Raw genomic sequence first — 19734 nt, 5'->3', positions numbered from 1 at the left:
TCGCTCACTCGCTCACTCGCTCACTCGCTCACTCGCTCACTCGCTCACTCACTCACTCACTCACTCGCTCACTCGCTCACTCGCTCACTCGCTCACTCGCTCACTCGCTCACTCGCTCACTCGCTCACTCACTCACACACTCACTCACTCACTCACTCACTCACTCACTCACTCACTCACTCACTCACTCACTCACTCACACACTCACTCACTCACACACACACACCATCATCACCAACATTGCGGGGAGGGGGCTTTAATAATAATAAATAATAAAATTTTATTTGTTAGTCGCCCATCTGTCTGACTTAACAGACACTCTGGGCGACTTACACAATATAAAACACAATTTAAAACATATTCATACAACAGTAAACCACCTGTTAGTAATAGCCTAACCCACCCCAGAAATCCCATAGGCCTGCCTGAATAACAAGGTCTTTAAGGCTCGATGAAAAGCCATCAGGGAGGAGGCATGTCGAAGGTCAAAAGGAAGCAAGTTCCAGAGGGTGGGGGCCACGACCGAGAACGCCGCCTAGCTGTTTTCACCGGTGGGACCGAGAGAAGGTCTTGTGAGGCCGATCTTGTTTGGCGGCATATTTGGTGATACTGGAGGCGTTCCTTCAGATAAACTGGGCCGAAACCGTTTAGGGATTTAAAGGTTAATACCAACACCTTGAATTGGGCCCAGTATACAACTGGCAACCAGTGTAGCTCCATCAACACTGGGGTGACATGATCCCGGCGACGGCTTTGCTTTATTAAGCGTGCCGCCGCATTCTGTACCAGCTGCAATTTCCGGACCGTCTTCAAGGGTAACCCCACGTAGAGCGCATTACAGTAGTCTAACCGAGAGGATTTAGGGTCTAGATGCCACTCATCTGTACAGGGAAACTAAGAAGGGGAGGGTATTACCCCTCTCCATTCATCAAATGCTTGATCTGATGACCAGGTACGGAGAGTTAGGCAGTCCCAGCATATCTCTCTCTCTCTCTCTCTCTCACTCACTCACTCACCATGTGTCATGGTCAGACCACTACCTGGTAAATATGGACTTCTCGTTGCCATGTCCCATCCGCAGGTGTGAAGGACCTACTAAAATGGTCCGCCCCAGACGCCTGATGGATCCGGATGGATTCCTGACTGCGCTTGGGGAATTGGAACCTGCTGAAGGTCGCCCGGTCGAAACCCTGGTGAAGGAGTGGAACGTGGGGATCACCAGGGCATTAGACCAGGTGGCTCCGAAATGTCCTCTCCCCCTGAATAGAACTCAGCTGGCTCCATGGTATACACCGCGGTTGCGTAGCTTGAGACAGGAGGTGAGACGACTAGAGCGCCGGTGGCGGAAATCCCGCTCCGAAGATGTCTGGACACAGGTTAGAGCAGCAGTAGCTGCCTACCAAGTGGCAATAAAGGTAGGAAAGAAGGCTTTCTTTGCTGCCTCTATTGCGTCTGCGGAGTGTTGTCCCAGGAGGCTGTTCCAGGTGGTCCGAAGCCTGGTTGGTCCAGTTGCTCAGGAACCCTTGGAACAGTCAAAGGCCTCCTGTGACCTATTAGCAAAACACTTCGCTGATAAAATCGAACACTTACGGAGCTCGATCCTGCGCGCCGTGGACACAGTCGATGAACCAGAGTTGGCCAGTTGCAAGCCAGTAAATTGGGATCGGTTTCGGCTTCTCTCTTCTGAGGAAGTGGACAAGGTGCTTTCATCTGTGAAGCCAACCACTTGTCTTACTGATCCTTGCCCTTCGTGGCTCCTTGTGAGCTGCAGAGAGAAATTGGGCGAGGGGATCAAAGCGGTGGTAAACGCATCCTTGAAAGAGGGTGTGATGCCATCAGCCTTCAAGGAGGCAATTGTAAAGCCCATCTTAAAGAAGCCCTCCTTGGATCCCCAAGTGTTCGATAACTTCCGCCCAATTTCGAATCTACCATTTCTGGGCAAGGTCATTGAGCGAGTGGTGGCCAACCAGTTGTCAGCACAGTTGGATGAAACAGATTATTTGGATCCATACCAATCGGGTTTCAGGACTGGTCACGGAACTGAAACAGCCTTGGTCGCTCTGGTTGATGATTTGAGGAGGGCATTAGATAGGGGAGAATCCACCTTTCTTGTCCTCCTCGATCTCTCAGCGGCTTTTGATACTGTCGACCACAGTATCCTTCTGCTTCGCCTGGAGGGATTGGGAATTGGAGGCACTGTATTACAGTGGTTCTGTTCCTTTCTCTCCGATAGGTACCAACAGGTAGCGTTGGGGGAGGAGGTATCAGACCCTTGGCCTCTCAATTGTGGTGTGCCACAGGGCTCTATCCTCTCTCCCATGCTATTTAACATCTATATGAAGCTGCTGGGAGCAATCATCAGGAGATTTGGGCTGCAGTGTCATCAATATGCGGATGACACTCAGCTCTATCTCTCATTTAAATCTTCACCAGAGTTGGCTGTGGAGACCTTGTCCAACTGCCTGGAATCCGTGAGTGGATGGATGGGAAGGAACAAGCTGAAGTTGAACTCTGATAAAACCGAGGTACTACTTGTGGGGGACAAGAGAAGGTTGGGTGACATTGACCTGAAGTTCAATGGGGTGAGTTTACCCCTAAAGGACCAGGTCCGCAGCCTTGGGGTTGTGCTTGATTCCAGGCTGTCCATGGAGGCTCAGATTTCGGCAGTGAGCCGGGCAGCCTGGTACCAACTACACCTCATACGAAGGCTGCAACCCTACCTTCCTGTTCATCAGCTCCCACTGGTGGTACACGCCCTTATCACCTCTCGTTTGGACTACTGTAATGCGCTCTACGTGGGGTTACCCTTGAAAACGGTCCGGAAATTACAACTGATACAAAATGCGGCGGCTCGACTACTTACGAATAGTCGCCGCCGAGATCACATCACACCAGTGTTGTTCGACCTACACTGGCTTCCAGTTGTTTTCCGAGCCCAATTCAAGGTGTTGGTATTGACCTTTAAATCCCTATAAGGTTTTGGCCCAGTTTATCTCACGGAGCGCCTTCAATGCCACCAATTATGCCACCCGACAAGATCGGCCACACAGGGCCTTCTCTCAATCCCGCCAACAAAAACAGCCAGATTGGCGGGTACAAGAGAGAGGGCATTCTCAGTGGCGGCCCCCACTCTTTGGAACTCCCTCCCACAAGATCTCCGGCATGCCTCTTCCCTAAATGTATTTCGGAAAGCCTTAAAGACCTGGCTTTTTCAGCAGGCCTTCGGGGTATCCGGGGAGGGTTAATCGATATAATTGTAATGCCTCCTACCCAGTTTTAATATTGTTGTTGTAGATCTATTGTTTTTATTGTATTACTGTATTTTATTAATTGTGTTTTAATAATTTTGTAAGTCGCCTAGAGTGGCCATTGGCCAGATAGGCGACGAAGAAATTAAATTTATTATTATTATTATTATTATTATTATTATTATTATAGATCATGCCCCCAAACTTCAGTTTAGCCACCTCTGTTATAGGGTATTACTTCCTGACTTAGATAGAGTTCCTGTGCTTCTAATAGTTGTCTGGCAGAGAGATATTTACCAAGTGCATATTTCCCCATCACAGTGCTGCAGGGCCTGTCACTTCCATCTAGTTTATTAAAGGTAAAGAACACCCTTCAAAGCCATGTGTTGGCAACCCTATGTGATTGAGCTTCCTTTGGAAGATGCACCTAGCTTTCTCCTGGACAGGATATTTGTTTTGCTTGACTTATTGTTTATTTAAAATACTTATATACCTCCCTGCACCAAATTTGGTTTCAGGGCAGTTTACAAAATTAAAACAACTGTAATACAGTACCATGTCATAAAACAACTAGCAAATAAAAATTTCAGTCAGTGAGATTTTAAAATCATTGAAATGCTTTTAAAAGCCTGTGAGGCTAAAAAGGCTTTTGTCTGGTGCCTTAAAGAAAGCAATGTTGGTGTCAGGTGTGATCTTTCCTGCAGAGGGCATTCCATTGATGGGCACCATAATCAAAGAAGGCCTCTCTGTGATTGTCACCTGCTTCATCTAACAAGGTGGAACAGAGAAAAGGACCTCAAAGTATAGGCAGTGTGATCTTTGAGGAAGTGCACCATAGCATGGCCCTAAACCAGGGATGGGGAAACTTGTGCTCTCCAGTTGTTTATTTATTTGTTATTTGATTTATATCCCGCCCTTCCTCGTAGCAGGAGCCCAGGGCGGCAAACAAAAGCACTAAAAACACTTTAAAACAGCATGAAAACAGACTTTAAAATACAATAAAACAAAACAACTTTAAAAACATTTTTAAAAAAGATTTGAAGACATCTTAAAAAAAGGTTAAAACCATATTGTTTAAAAAAAAGGTTTAAAAACATATTAAAAAGCAATTCCAACACAGAAGCAGAAGTTGCTGTTGGACTACATCTCCCATAATCCCTGATCAAATGGATGGAAGCTGAAGCCCAGCAACATTCAGAGGTCTGTAGGTTCCTCATTTTTACCCTAAACATAAGTGGCTAACCTGCAGTCCTCCAGATGCCAGCTCCCATCAGCCCAATCAGCATGACCAATGGTTAGAGATAATGAGAACTGCAGTCCAGCAACATCTGGAGGACCACTGTTAAGCCACCTCTGCCCTCAACATGTTTTAGACACCATGACCCTAAACACATTTGCTTGGCAGTGACATCAATGGGGCTTAATGTTCATGTAAGGGATGATCCTCACAGATCATTTATGTTTGGATATGTAGACGTTTGTGCCTGGGTATGTAGGCATAGCTACAGAATACATGTATACTGTGTTATGAAGGACAAACGCATACTTGTTTCAAATGCATGTTCAAATACATGGATGTAGGGCATCTATCCTTTCCAAAACAGGGACTCTTATGGGGGTAATTTCTGTGATCCTCTTACCTGTTTGTTTATTTAAAACATTTCTAGCCCACCCTTCATTGTGAGGTACAGTAAAATTCAATTGAAAGAATAACACTGTAAAACGTCCTATAAAAAACACAGTGAAGATAGATAAACACTATATCTGGCACTAATCTGAAAACTGCCTTGAAAACTACACAGAGACCACATCCTTCCAAAATAGGCTAGCCAACCTATAATCATAGCAACATCTCTTAGTGTCAGCAGCAAACATGGATCATAAATGTCCTATCAGGACTCCTGAATCTGCCCAGGATTAGAACTGCATGTTGACTGTTTTTCATCCCACGAGCTTTCTTTGAACCATGTTCTATGTGGGGCTGCCTTTGAAGACGGTTCGGAAACTGCAGCTTGTGCAAAATGCAGCAGCCAGATTGGTAACAGGGACCAGACGGTCCGAACATCTAAAACCGATTCTGGCCCGCTTGCATTGGCTGCCTGTATGTTTCCGAGCTTGATTCAAGGTGCTGATTTTGACCTATAAAGCCTTACACAGCTTGGGACCACAATACCTGATGGAACGCCTCTCCTGATACAAACCCACCCGTACACTACGTTCAAGATCAAAGGCCCTCCTCCGGGTGCCTACTCCAAGGGAAGCTGGGAGTCTGGCAACAAGGGAGAGGGCATTCTCAGTGGTGGCCCCCAAATTATGGAATGATTTCATTGACACTGTTATCTTTTTGGCACCAAGTCAAGACTTTCCTCTTCTCCCTGGCATTTTAGCATGTGCTTTAAATTGTTTTAAAATTTTAAATTGTGTTTTAAATTGTTTTTAAAAGATGTGTTTTTAAATTTGTATATTTGTTTTAATGTTTTTAGTTACTGTAAACCGCCCAGAGAGCTTCGGCTATGGGGCAGTATATAAGTACAATAAATAAATAAATAAATATAAATATAACATTCAAATAAATATAATATTCAAACCAAATGCTATGTCTCTTTTTTTTTTCAATAATTTTTATTCAGATTTTCATAAAACATACAAGACAAAATCATAAAACATTCAAAGACAAAAAACAAAATCAGAAATAGTTAAACAAAAAAAAAAAAAGAAAAAAAAAACAAAAATAAAAAATAAAGAGTAAAATATTGACTTCCCATTTGTCAAAGATCAAATCAGTTATAAGTCTATAATATATAACAATCCTGTCTCTTAAGTCATATTATAAAATCACTTTCCTCCAGTAGTTATCTTACTTAATCATCAAATCTCATAAACATTACTTTATTCTTTCCACAAAAAGTCAAAGAGAGGTTTCAATTCTTTAAGAAATATATCTATCAATTTTTTTTTCCAGATAAGCATATCGATTAATCCATCTCATTACTAATTATGATAATCTTATTGTCATAACCATAGTCAAAATAAACATTTCAATTAATCCATCACATCAGAATCTGTTAGGTTCAGTAATTTCAGTAGCCATTGTTCTATTATCCCTATTAGTTCCATTTTCCATCTTCCATCTTCAGTAGTCTTGTTAAGTCCAGTAATTTCAGTATCCAATCTTCCATTATCAGTATTCCATAATAATCTTGCTGTCAAAGCCATAGTCATATAGTAAGAGTCTGATGGGAATTACCTCTATCCCAAATATTTTCTTGCCATCCATTCTGAATAGGTTGCTGAAATACTGCTGTAAAATCATATCTCTGTTCTTTTTTTCAAAATACACTGGGTCATCTCTTGAAAGTTTTTCCATTGTCACATGGCTGCAGTTAATTCCATAGATTTTCTCTATATTGGGCTCCATCACATCATTCCAGTCCAGAAGATTATCCATGCCATTGATAACTTTATCTCTAGAATCTTCATTAATTTCTTCAGAGATAACATTGAGTTCCAAACAATAGATTTTATTTCTAAAGTCCATAGACTCCAAATCTTGTTCCTGTTCCACGTTTGTTCCAATCTCCGGGATCTCCTCTCTCACAGGGACCCCTGTTCCAGTCTCCAGGGTCTCCTCTCTCACAGGGACCCCTGTTCCAGTCTCCAGGGTCTCCTCTCTCACAAGGACCCCTATGTCTTTAATCTCCTGTGTCTCCAAACAATAGATTTTGTTTCTAAAGTCCATAGACTCCAAATCTTTTTCCTGTTCCACGTTTGTTCCAATCTCCGGGGTCTCCTCTCTCACAGGGACCCCTTCCAGGGTCACCTCTCTCACAGGGACCCCTATATCTTTAATCTCCTGCTTCATTTTACTCAATTCAATTTTCAGCTCCTTACAACCCTGTCGCAGGTTTTGTTTCGTTATCTCAATCTCATCCATTATTTTCTGAAACATAGTTATTTCCAGATTCTCAGCCACTTTCTTAATTGCCATTTTAAAAGAAAAATATAGGAAAACCACTTCTTATTTCAGCAACAATTGGGTTAATACTCCAAACTTGGTGACATCACAGTATAAACAGAGCAGACAGCCTTATCTCTCCATGCTTAAGTAAACAAAATGCAGTTCCCAGGATCGAAACAATTAATAACGGTCGTCAGGAAACAGATTCGTCAAAATAAAATAGACCAAAAAGAGAGTAGTCTCAGACAATATAATATTCTTCAAAATAAAAATCTGGAATAGAAATCCCTCTTCTGTGTATATCTTTAGAATGCAAATCCAGGACAGCTTTTTGCAACAAAAACAGAGATAAGCTATTAATTAGTGAGTAGCAGAGAGAAGTTATGGCTCCCCAGTGAGATGTCAAAAACCGATCAATCTGGCAAATCTCTTTTAAACAGCAACAATTTAAGTCAAGTAAAAGAAAAATATAGAAAGAAGGGTGCTTGCCTGTTAGTGCGTTCTCTCTTAGAAGATAAGATGAACGTTCGCTTTATCAGATAGAGCTTGTTGTTGAAAATCCGTCCCACCTTCGTCGGCTGGACCTCGTCCCATAAATTAATGAGATCTGGTCGTCCCAACAAAAATAGGCTTTGAGGTTAATCTCTTCGTTTCTCCCTACCCGGGAGAAGTTTAATCAGTCAAAAAAAAAAAAAATCTGACTGATATATCTGAATAAGCTTCTTTTGAGGCAGGAGCCCGTCTCAAAAGCAGGCACAGGCTAAGTCACCCTTCCCGGAAGTCACCAAATGCTATGTCTCATGAGTCTGATTTGCGGGTATAGGAGCAATCTTCTCTTCAGCAGGTGAGCATATGGAAATCTTTGCATGCAGCCTGCTGCTGAGTGTAACAATTTATATGGACTGGGTTAAATGCTTACTTCTCTTGCTGTTCCCATCATCTTGCCTTACCTAATTCCATTCACTCACACCTAACTTAGAAGGAGACAAAAAGCTGACTGGGAATGGCACCATTGCCAGAAAAGATCTGGTGTTTTGGAGACTAAATGCAATCCTAGGCATGTCTACTCAGAAGTAAGCCCCATTGACTTCAATGTGATTTACTCCCAGATAAGTGTGAATAGGATCACAGCTTGAAGGAGCCACCCTTTCTCAGCAGTCAGGCCTGTGGGTTTTGCAAGGTTGATACCACACTGCAGACCCACAATGGTTATTTCGATAAGTAGTGCAAGAGACATAGACTTTCATCTGAACACACATAGTAATTATTATGTTTGAAACATGCTATCTGTGCAAAGAACCAGACTGATTTAATTTGATGACTATTATTATGCATGGTTATCCCTTGTGTAACTTACTATTAAAGCAGAGACAAAATAGGTGCATGTCTATTTATCAGTTGATATGTGAAGTGTGTAGAAAAAAATAGTTTCCAAAGTATCATAAAGTTCCTGGCAAACTCAATGCAGCAAGCTGTGGTCACAGGTGAGGATGTTCAATGTATCCAACCTATTACTCTCTGCTTCAAACAGGCTGGAACATCTTCCTGCTCAATCTGACATTGTGCAATATATCCAGTGATTGGTGTTTGAAGGATCTGAATCTTCTCCCACTTAAAGCAAGAGCACAAGGCAAGGATCCCACTGATATTGAGCATCATTGTAATTATTTGTCATTGTCTTATTTTTAAGGCTGAGCCATATACACAAACTTGCCTGGAAGTAAGCACCATTGGACAAAGCAGACTTACTGAAGAGTCAGCATGCATAGAAATTGCACTGTAAAAACAGCAAATAGATCTAATCAAAAGCATGCAAGAAATGACGTGTGGATTCCATGACTAATGGCTCTTCCTGACTAACAAGTCATGAAACAATATATCACAATTTTACAAAAAAAAAATTGTTTAGCAAACAACTCTAAATTTTCAGCAGCTTCCAAATAAATATTATCAGTTATTAGAGTGAATCATTTGGGAGTTGCATGATGAAAGTTGGGGAGGGGCTAATTTGGTGAAATTAAGGCTCTGATCTTCAGACTGACCTGCCAAAACAAACCTTATTCATTTCAGGTGGTGCCAGGTATTCCAGACAAAAGGATTTCTGGGTGCTCTAGCTTCTTTCCTCCTCTACCAGTCCTCTGGACTCTGGAGAACCAAACATAACTGTGTGTACTTTGCCTAATTGCTTGCCCACTTTCCTTTTCCACATAAGCAGGATCTCTCTGCAGCTTGAGTGGTGTGTATATGCTCTGTTCTAACCACTTCATGCCATCATCTTGCCAGCGTCTCATTGCTACTGCAGATATCTCTATTCTTACTCAGTCAAAATTTAAGGTTTGCCCATGTGGAACTTTCCTCCATGGCTGGTTTAGAATGGGAGTGCAAAATTGGAAGTGAAGGAAAGGCACTTTAGGAGAAATGCACTGACTAGGTTAGTCTTATTGTGCCAGAATTGCTGATTTCCCTTCATCTTTTGAGATCCTGGCCTGCTATTTAGAAAAGAAGAAAACCATTTGGGGATTGTCATGTACTTTGCAGGCAAGCAGCATGCCTGAGCTCTTCACCCCTGCCACTGACCCCACCTTGCCAACAGCACACTGTGTGTCTATACTGACTTTCCTACAAATTATCATTGTCAAGCTCACACATGTCTGGATATCAAGAGTTAATGTTGTCCTTATCTTCAAAAAGGGCAAAAAGGAGGAACCAGGGAACTACAGACCAGTCAGCCTAACATCAATCCCTGGAAAAACTCTGGAACAGATTATAAAGCAGTCAACCTATAAGCACCTTGAAAACAATGCAGTGATTACTAGGAGCCAACATGGATTTATGAAGAACAAATCCTGCCAAACTAATCTTATCTCATTTTCTGACTGGGTAACCTTTCTTGTAGACTGGGGGAATGCTATGGACATAATATATCTCGAATTCAGCAAAGCTTTTGACAAAGTGCCTCATGATATTCTGATTAGCATGCTAGCTAAATGTGGGCTGGATGGAACAACTATCAGATGGATCCACGGCTCCAGAATCGTATTCAAAGAGTGCTTATCAATGGTTCCTTCTCAAACTGGGCAGAAGTAACGAGTGGGGTACCACAGGGCTTGGTCCTGGGCCCAGTGCTCTTCAACATTTTTATTAACGACTTGGGTGAGGAGGTACAGAGCATGCATATCAAATCTGCAGATGATACAACATTGGGGGGCACAGCTAATACCATGCAAGACAGAAACAAAATTCAAAGGGACCTTGATAGGCTGGAACATTGGGCTGAAAACAACAGAATGAAATTCAACAGGGATAAATGCAAAGTTCTACACTTAGGAAAAAGAAAGCAAGTGCACAGCTATAAGATGGGGGATACTTGGCTCAGCAATATGACATGTGAGAAGGATCTTGGAATTGTCGTTGATCACAAACTGAATATGAGCCAACAGTGTGATGTGGCTGCAAAAAAAGCAAATGCTATATTAGGCTGCATTAACAGAAGTATAGTTTCCAAATTGTGTGAAGTATTAGTTCCCCTCTATTCAGCACTGGTTAGGCCTCATCTTGAATACTGCATCCAGTTCTGGTCTCTGCACTTCAAGAAGGATGCAGACAAACTGGAACAGGTTCAGAGGAGGGCAACAAGGATGATGAGGGGACTGGAAACAAAGCCCTATGAGGAGAGACTGAAAGAACTGGGCATGTTTACCCTGGAGAAAAGAAGACTGAGGGGAGATATGATAGCACTCTTCAAGTGCATGAAAGGTTGTCACATAGAGGAGGGCTGGAGTCTCTTCTCGATCATCCCAGAGTGCAGAACATGGAATAATGGGCTCAGGTTGCAGGAAGCCAGATTTCGACTGGACATCAGCAGAACTTCCTAACTGTTAGAGCCATACAACAATGGATTCAATTAGCTAGAGAGGTAGTGGGCTCTCTGACACTGGAGGCATTCAAGAGGCAGCTGGACAGCCACCTGTTGTGAATGCTTTGATTTGGATCCCTGCATTGCACAGGGGGTTGGACTTGATGGCCTTATAGGCCCCTTCCAACTCTACTGTTCTATGATTCTATGAGTTATGTTTGAAGCAGAAGTACATGTATATGCATCTACATGGGATTGTAGCAATCAAATCAATCATTTATTACGGTCAATGACCAGCACTATAAAATGTTAAAACAGCAAACAATAAAACATGTCAATATTATACAATGAAGGAAACAAACGGCAGCAGCCTGAGATAATATGGAACTGTGGTATTAAAATTAGGGCAACAATGGGAAATCGTAGCAATACTTGTGATTTTATTGACACCTTTTGAAACTGGGGAGGGGGACATTACAATCCAGCTGATAGTGTGGTGGGGCACTGATGCTCACCTGACCTTCAGTTGGTTGCATTGCTGCTGCCTACTGGGAGGTAGAGAGGGAGGACAAGTCAACGGATAGGTTGGCACAATGCAAATACGCCAGCAGGAGTGCCATTGCTTCTTTGGGTCTCCTCCTCTACCAGTAAACAGCAACAAAATGACTGACTGCAGGTCAGGTGAGTAGTGACACCCACCATGCTGTTTGCAGCTGACATGGGAATACCTTGAGCACCTATGCTGGTATTCAGGATCAGCATGGAGATGTATGTCCTCTGCCCCAAGTACACTCAAAGACAAAGCCCCCACTCCCGTTGAAATCAGTGGCACTTACACACAAGTAGCTATGACCTGAATTGCAACCAAGACATTTCCCCAGATCAAGGCACCATTCTGCCTCCCCAGGGGGCTCACCTGGTGCTGACTTAGGGTAAGAAATACAGGTCAGAGATAGACAATCTGCTATACATGCAGAAGCTCCTGGTTCAGTCATCATCTCAAAAAATGTCTCCTGTTTGAAATCTTGGTGAGATGCTGCCAGTCTGTGTAGACAATACTGAGCTAGATGGACCAAAGGCAGCTTTCTGTTTTTGTTGCTGTTGGTAGTTATTCCATCACAAACCACAAAAACAGTAAAACATATTGTTTAAGATACATTTAAATAGATTTCTTTAGGCACGGTTTTAGCTCTGGTGACAGTTTTATGCCCCTTTTATGGTTTTGTGGCTCATGTTTAGCATATTTATTTACTTGCATTTTAATTGTTGCATTATTTTTGTAAACTGCCCTGGGCATATGATTAAAGGATGGAATAAAAATCCTTGTAATTCATAAAATAAAATGATAGCAGCTTCCCTTCCTGGACAGAAACTGGGTAGGGTTATCAGGAAAATAGTGCAAGGGGAATGTTGAACCCCTCCCTAACGTTGTGGTCCCAATACAGTTTGGAGATCCCCTGTTGCTGTTCTTTTTTGTAAAGGATGATCTTAACTAAGTCAAACTCAGAATAGACCCATTAAAATTGATGGACTTAAATGATGGCTAACATTGAATATACCCTCCCCCCCCACACACACACATTTATTTTCTTACAATTATATCCTACTTTCCTTCCATCACAGAACTCAGTATAGCATACGTGTGGTCCTAGGAAGTTTCCCTTCTAGACACTAACCAGATTTAGACCTGCTTGGCTTCACAAATTGGTATTTTATGTGCCTTGAAATCATACCCTAGGATTTTGGATTAAAAATGTTAATATGATAATGCATTTAACATATAGTTTTACCCTGAGCTTAACCATCTAGCATAATCTCATGATTATGAGTACAGACCTCATGTAGGAGACAAAGCATACGTCTCTTCAGATACAGCATTTCACTGCCTCAGACTTTGAGTTTCGTTATCCTGTCTTCTTGTGGCGGGGAAGAGAAAAGTACTCAGTAAGGAGCTTATACTAAGGGTGTCTCCTTACTGTCACTGTTTTTTGGGGAGAGATTCAAGCAGATACCATACATTTAGGTTTGTGAGTGCAGACGAATTGATAGCTCAAAAAATCTCTGTATTTCTAACCATCCAAGTAAACTAAATGTTTTCCATCAAAGAGAATAGCCATATGACTAAAGAAGATATTTAGAGAATTGCTGAGAAAATGAAGAGTGTATTTTGTCATTACACAGTGTAAGCTCTACATTTTGTTGTATAATTTAACCCATGTAAAATGAAACTGGCGTGACTGCCATCCATTATCATCTCCCAAAGAAAACTATATGCAAATCATAATGCTGAGTATTTACATAGTACTGTAAAGGGTTAAATAACTGAGTAACCTTTATAACAGTCCTGCAAAGTAGATCACTATTATTATCCCGGTAATACAAATGATGGGCTAGGAGATAGCTTCTTCCCCACTCAGGACTTCCTGGTTCCCATCTTAGGCTCCTTCTGCTCTATACATTTCAAGCAGTTTCACCACTTAAAGAGTCATAGTTTCTCCCAAAGAATTCTGGGAACTATAGTGCTAAGAATGCTGAGAGTTGTTGGGAGACCCACTGTTCCCCTCAAAGAGCTACCGTTCCCAGAGTTCCTTGGGAAGAAAGATTAATTATTAAACCACTCTGGAATTGTAGCTCTGTGAAGGGAATTGGGGGGGTGGGGGTCTCCTAACAAATCTCAGCACCCATAACAAACTACAACTCCCAGGATTCTTTGGGGGAAGCCATTGCTCTCTAAAGTGTTATGATGCCCCTTTTAAGGTATAGTGCAGATGAGGCCTTCGTCTCTTGGCCACTGTGTAACAGAACTGTGGGGCACTATGGAAGTTTTGTCTCATGCTTGGAGTTAGAGGGGACTAATTAAATACTAAAGCAGCAACTTCACTGCATGACTGATTTATATTATCATATAGTATCAAATGATGACCTCTTCAGATGAAGCAAAATCTTTCCACTTAAAAATGCATACACCAAAGCTGAAAGCTCAAAGTAGCAGATGTACTGTTGTTGAAGAAGCCAGCGATATAATGAGTTAACAGTTGACAGCATAATCCTAACCATGTGTTCTCAGAAACAAGGCCTATTTAATTCCAAGGGGCTTACTTCTAAGTAATAGGATTTAGGATTGCATCCTAAGGTGAGTACAATGTTAAGCTAATTGTTAAGCAATTCTGTCCATGAGTTGCACTGATTTAAGTAGGCAATGGACAAATTACAACAAAATCCAGTCAGTTTAATTTGTATGCCATCATCATTAGGAAAAAATTGGGGGCATGGTGTAGGGTTGCCAGGCTCTGGGCCTGAGACTGATCCTGTATCTTTAGGAAAAGAGAAAGTCAGCCAAGGACAGGTGTTCTTGCAATTCTGTAATGGGAAAAACCACCAGGTGGGATTCTCCCTTCCCCCTGCACAACTTTTAAAGATACAGAAGACCTCTTGGTTGCCAGGCCCAGCCTCCAAGAGATATTCTGTATCTTTAAAAGTTGTGCAGGGAGAAGGGAGAATCCCACCTTGTGTTTTTTGCCATTACAATGTTGCAAGAACACCTGCACTTGGCTGACTTTCTCTTCTCCTTAAGATACAGGATCAGTCTCAGGCCTTGAACCTGGCATCCCTAGCATGGTGAGACAACAGCTTAGCTGGGGCTAGGGCTAGGGATGGATGAATCTGTCAATTTTGGTTTCTCTCTGTTTTTCATTTTTCCAGCCCCAGGTTCATTTCTCCACATTTCCATGACAGTTTGCCTTAAAAAAAAATGTCCTTATGAGAATTCATCTGCATTTTAGTGTGAATTTCTCTTAATATACACATTTTGTTATGCAATTTTGGCTAATATACACATTTTTGCAAAACAAAACTGCACTGCAAAGTTCAAAGAAGTGCAAAGGATGGCTGTGTTTTGATTCTTGTAATGTTTTGGAAAGTGCAAATTAGGTAGGTTCATTTTTAAGTGTGAACTGAATCAAAATACAAGTTTAAAAAGCTAAGAGCAGAATGGGATCAATACGAGCACAACCAACAGGAGGAGGTTTGACAGCAAAATAGTTGTAGGCTATTGTAAATAAAGTAGGAGTAAACACAGCTGCCCTTCTGCCTCCCCAAGCCTCAGTGGAGGATAGGATATCAGCTAACAGTGCAATCCAATACATGTATACACAGAAGTAAGCTTCATTGGGTTCAATTGAACTTATTCCCAGGTAAGCGTGCATGAGATTGCAGCCTAACTCAGTAATTATTTGTTGCACAGCTCAGGAAACAAAAAGTTTAACTGCAAGGAGTAGGTAATGGCATCATCTTAACCATGTCTACTCAGTCCTTTTGAATTCAATGAGACTTAGGGCATATCTGCATGGAAGCATTACTTTGTACTAAAGACACTGTTTTTACCTCCGTTTTCTGTTTGCACCGTCCACAGTAAGGGCTCAATGGCAGCTGCAAACACAGTGTTTTCTATTCACGCTGAGAGGAAGGATCAATGATGCAGTTTCCTAATGACCACACCCTCTAATTTAACATTTCCACTCCCTCTGGTTGTTTGCAACCAAGCATGCTGTAGTGGGTTCCTTTAAAAAAACCGGAAGTGCAAATATCTATGTTTTTCCTGGTAGGATACAGCTGCAATACAATTTTTTGTTTGAACAGTGTTATGTTTTTGTGCACAAGTTAGGGGGGAAAGAAAATAAAGGCACCATTTGCAGCAATATAAAAATGCTAGCAGAACGGGGGACAGCAGCCAGAAGTTGCTTTTCAGCCTACAGGAAATAAAATGAACAAAGGGAGGAAGAGGAGGGAGTGGGCATGGAGACGAGAAAAATTGACACACCCATCTAAAAGAATCGGAGCAAAGCATCTGCAAGCCCTAGAGATATGTAGTGAAGATGGTTTTTTCCTTCTCTTTTCATATTATCAGAGGATTGGGTTAGTACCAATTTACAGGAAGGAAACTGTGTGATAGGTTCTGTTTGCAGGTAGCATCATGTGAACCATGCAAATTAAAAGAGGATGTGAGTAGCACTAAACACACAGTAAACCACCATGTAGATGAGCCCTTACTCCCAGTGACTGCACTGTCATTGCTAGCAGAGATACAATGATGAGAAACTGGTATCCTTTGTCTTGCAGCTTTCACAGTTACAAGGTTCCTCTGCACAAACATATAAGGTGCCTTCCCCATTCTTCTTAGAGCTGATGCTATTCAGCAAAGTGGCGGATGTTTCAGCTGTCTCACTGTTTTAATTTTGCTTAAGGGATGCCCCCTTTCACCATTTGGTGTTACATAACTCAGTTGTATTCACAGTAGGGCAACGGAGAGTGAGAGGGTGGGTAGTGGGTTCTCTACCACCCATCCCAGGTTCAGAGTGCTTCTTGCCCACAGCGTTGTTGCTGGAACTCCAGCAAAGGTGTGTGCAGGCAAGATCCTCAAACCTCAATGTCTACTTGATCCTCTCCATGATACTGTTGGTGTGGTGAACCTGGCATTGTTGCTGTGACAAAGTGAAAGAGAAGAGGGATTGAAAAGAGGTGAGTCAGCCACTGAGAAGACTCTTTTCGGCAGCTAACACTCTCCTCTTTCATGGTTATTGGCTCCTAGAGAAATCTGTTGTTGTGGGAAAGGCATTAACCATGATCTCATTCTTAACCCAGCAGCAAAAAAAGAAAGAAAGAAAGAAAGAAAGAGGGAGGACATGGCTGTGAATGTCATGAACATTCCAAGGTATGCCCTTCTAAAGTGTTTGTGCCCGTCATACAGACCCCAATAAAATACCTACTGAGTGCAGCAGTACTAGTGTGGTTCTACAGGAGGATTCAAACCTTTCTCAGGAGGACTGCACTTTCACCTTTGCATTTCACATCAGAAACTGATTCAGCTGATATGTTTTATGGTTGTTTGCTTGCTTGTTTTCAAACTGCTTCCTTCTGTGCAACACTCAACCTTGTACGTTAGATCAAACTGACAGTGCACTTGATCTTAGCCCTGCTTTCATCTTCATCTGCCAAGCAGTCAAATGAGGCATTGACTGAAAATCCACAGATGAGGGTGCATGTGGCTTGTGAAGCTGGGATGTGCTCATTGTGATGTTCCTATATTAATGTATATATGGTAAGTGTTGTTGTTTTAGAAGATACATGGTAAGTGGAATGAAAGAGGAGGGGGAGTGAATGGGCAGTAGAATGCGAGATGATTGGCTGAGTGTTTAAAATGGCTGAATGTATAAAAGGAAGAGTGAGAGTGGAATCTGGGGGGGAGAAGAGAACTGAGTGGATTGCTTGGTGGGGTTTGAGAGAGTTGGTTGCCAGGAGAGCGTGAAGAAGGAGGGAGGTGGAGTTCGGATTAGTATTGAGTAAAACCATATGCTTATGTGCCTTAAGAAGAAATCTTGTTAATCTTGTTAGCTTTGTTATCTGTAATAAATACTTAATTTGGTTTACCAAAGGCCTGATCCTTGGCTGGGGTTTCACAGACCAGAAGGGAGGGTAAGGTAATGACCAAGGCTGAAGGGGAACTGTAACAAATGGTGGCAGCGGTGAAGAGAATAACAATACCAGTATTCAGAGTCTCTGGGAATACTAGTATTGGGACGTTACTGGTGGTTGCCTAGCAGGGGGATCTGTTGAGATCTGTGCTAGAGCAGGGAGGTAAACCATAAGAGAGTGCGGTCCGGACTGGTGGAGTCCCTGGTGGTGCCTAGAGACAGGCAGTAACCACGAGCAGGTAGGAACCTGACAGGGAGAGCCAGGGAAGGACGCCTCACATGTGGTGGTAGCGGTGGGATACGAACAACAAACAAAGACACGTGGTGACAAAGGAGACTACGTCACAGGTGTTGGCTGTAGCAGTGAGATACGAATACTAGACAATCCCTAATAGTTGTGTGGCAAACAGAAATAACAAAACAAGATTTCTTGTGAGAGTGACTGGCAAAGAGTGTGTGGCAAAGAGTGAGTGAACTCAAACACCGTGGCTGAATACATAAAAATGAAAAGAGAGGAGCTGGTGGAGAAGTGCATAACATTCAATTTACCTCATGAGGATAAAGGGGTAGATGAATTGAGGATAGCACTTATAGGATTTGCAACTGCCCAGCAAAAACAACCTGTCAGAGAAGAGACCCCAGAAGGATATTTAAGCAATCCCGCTTATATAGAGTACTTGAGAGAGAAGTTGAGGATGGAAGGTGCAGAGAAGGAAAAACAGAGAGAGTTGGAAGCTGAGAGATTGAGGATGGAGGCTGAGGAAAAAGACAAGCAGAGAGAGTTGGAAGCTGAGAGATTGAGGATGGAGGCTGAGGAAAAAGATAAACAGCGGGAGTTGGAAGCTGAGAGATTGAGGATGGAAGGTGCAGAGAAGGAAAAACAGAAAAACAGAGGGAGTTGGAAATTGAGAGAATGAGATTGGGGTTTGAGGAGAGGGAGAAGCAACGAGCATTGGATGCTGAATTACAAGTAGAAAAGTTAAAATTTGATAGAGAGAAATTTCACTCTGAGGAGACAAGGAAAGACAGAGATGGAGCAAAAATAAAAATTACTCCAAAGGACTTTGCTGTCTATGAGCCTGGTCAAGATCCTCAAATTTACCTCAGCACCTTTGAAAAAGCAGCTCAGTTGTGGGGGCTACCTGAAGATAAATACATGCAGTATTTATCAAACCTGATTAAAGGGGAATTGGCTGAGGTATACCAATATTTCCCCTCAGACAGGCCCGTCACCTATGCTGAATTCAAAGAAGCAGTGTTTAAATGATTCAGACTGGGGCCTGATTATTTTAGAAAGCTTTTCAGAAACTGCCAGATACAGACAGGGAGGTATTTCGTGGAGCTGGGGGCAAAACTGATGGACATATTTGGGAAATGGCTGACAAGTGCAAAAGCTCAGTCTGTGGAGGAGGTGAAAAACCTCATGATATTGGATCAATTATACCATCAGTTACCACCAGAAATAAGGCTCCTGGTCAAAGACCGTTCCCCTACATCGGTGCAGGAGGCCGCAGAGATGGCGGATCACTTCACCTCCAATAGAACTGGCTGGGTGGGGAAAACATCAAGAGAGTTTAAACCCAGATCATATAATGCTGGCAGAAGGGATGTGGTACCACAGCGAGTGAGTCCTCCATTAAAATCTGAAGGGCACAGGACACCCCAGAGTGGATCTGTGTACCCTAAAAGTGAGGAGAAATTATGCCACAAGTGTGGTAGACCGGGGCACCTACGTTTTCAATGTGAGGTTGCCAACCCCATTAGTAATCCTGCTCAGACAAGGACAGTGAAAACAGAGCCCAAGGCTTTAGAAACAGCGAAAAAGGTTCAGTTCTGCCAGATAAACTGGACAGAAGTAACAGACCTTGATTCAAGTCTGAGAGAGGAAGTGAGTGTACAAGGGGCAAATTATTGGGCATTGCTTGATACTGGTGCCGCTCAGACATTACTGAGGCCAGATTTAATAAAATCTGAGGTAATATTACCTCAGGAAACTGTGACTATCCAAGGAGTGAGGGGTCAACCAGAAAGTTTGCCTGTGGCCCTGGTGGATATGACTTGGAGAGGCCGAGAGGGCCGATATAAAGTAGGCATTAATGCCCAGCAACAAGAACCAGTAATACTGGGAAGGGATGTAATGGGCACCCAAGGAAAGATCTATGTAGTGACCAGACAGCAAATTGGCAGAGAAAAAGAAGCCAT

General features: G+C 42.5%; 1 protein-coding gene across 5 annotated transcripts in view; it reads left to right on the top strand.

Moving 5' to 3' along the window:
• Window positions 1-19734, top strand: part of NTS (neurotensin) — a 54665-nt gene that overhangs the window by 9507 nt on the left and 25424 nt on the right. The window contains exon 1 of one of the 5 annotated variants that reach the window (XM_061639631.1): window positions 16736-16772. The exons of the other annotated variants lie outside the window; for them this stretch is intronic. The gene's annotated coding sequence lies outside the window, so the exon portion shown is untranslated. Of the gene's footprint in view, window positions 1-16735; window positions 16773-19734 lie in introns of those variants that run through there. 5 annotated transcript variants of the gene reach the window in all.

This window comes from Rhineura floridana, chromosome 8 (assembly GCF_030035675.1).
Source record: "Rhineura floridana isolate rRhiFlo1 chromosome 8, rRhiFlo1.hap2, whole genome shotgun sequence".
Lineage (NCBI taxonomy): Eukaryota > Metazoa > Chordata > Lepidosauria > Squamata > Rhineuridae > Rhineura > Rhineura floridana.
The sequence above is the reverse complement of the archived record's forward strand: the minus strand, read 5'-3'. Positions and strand labels throughout refer to the sequence as shown.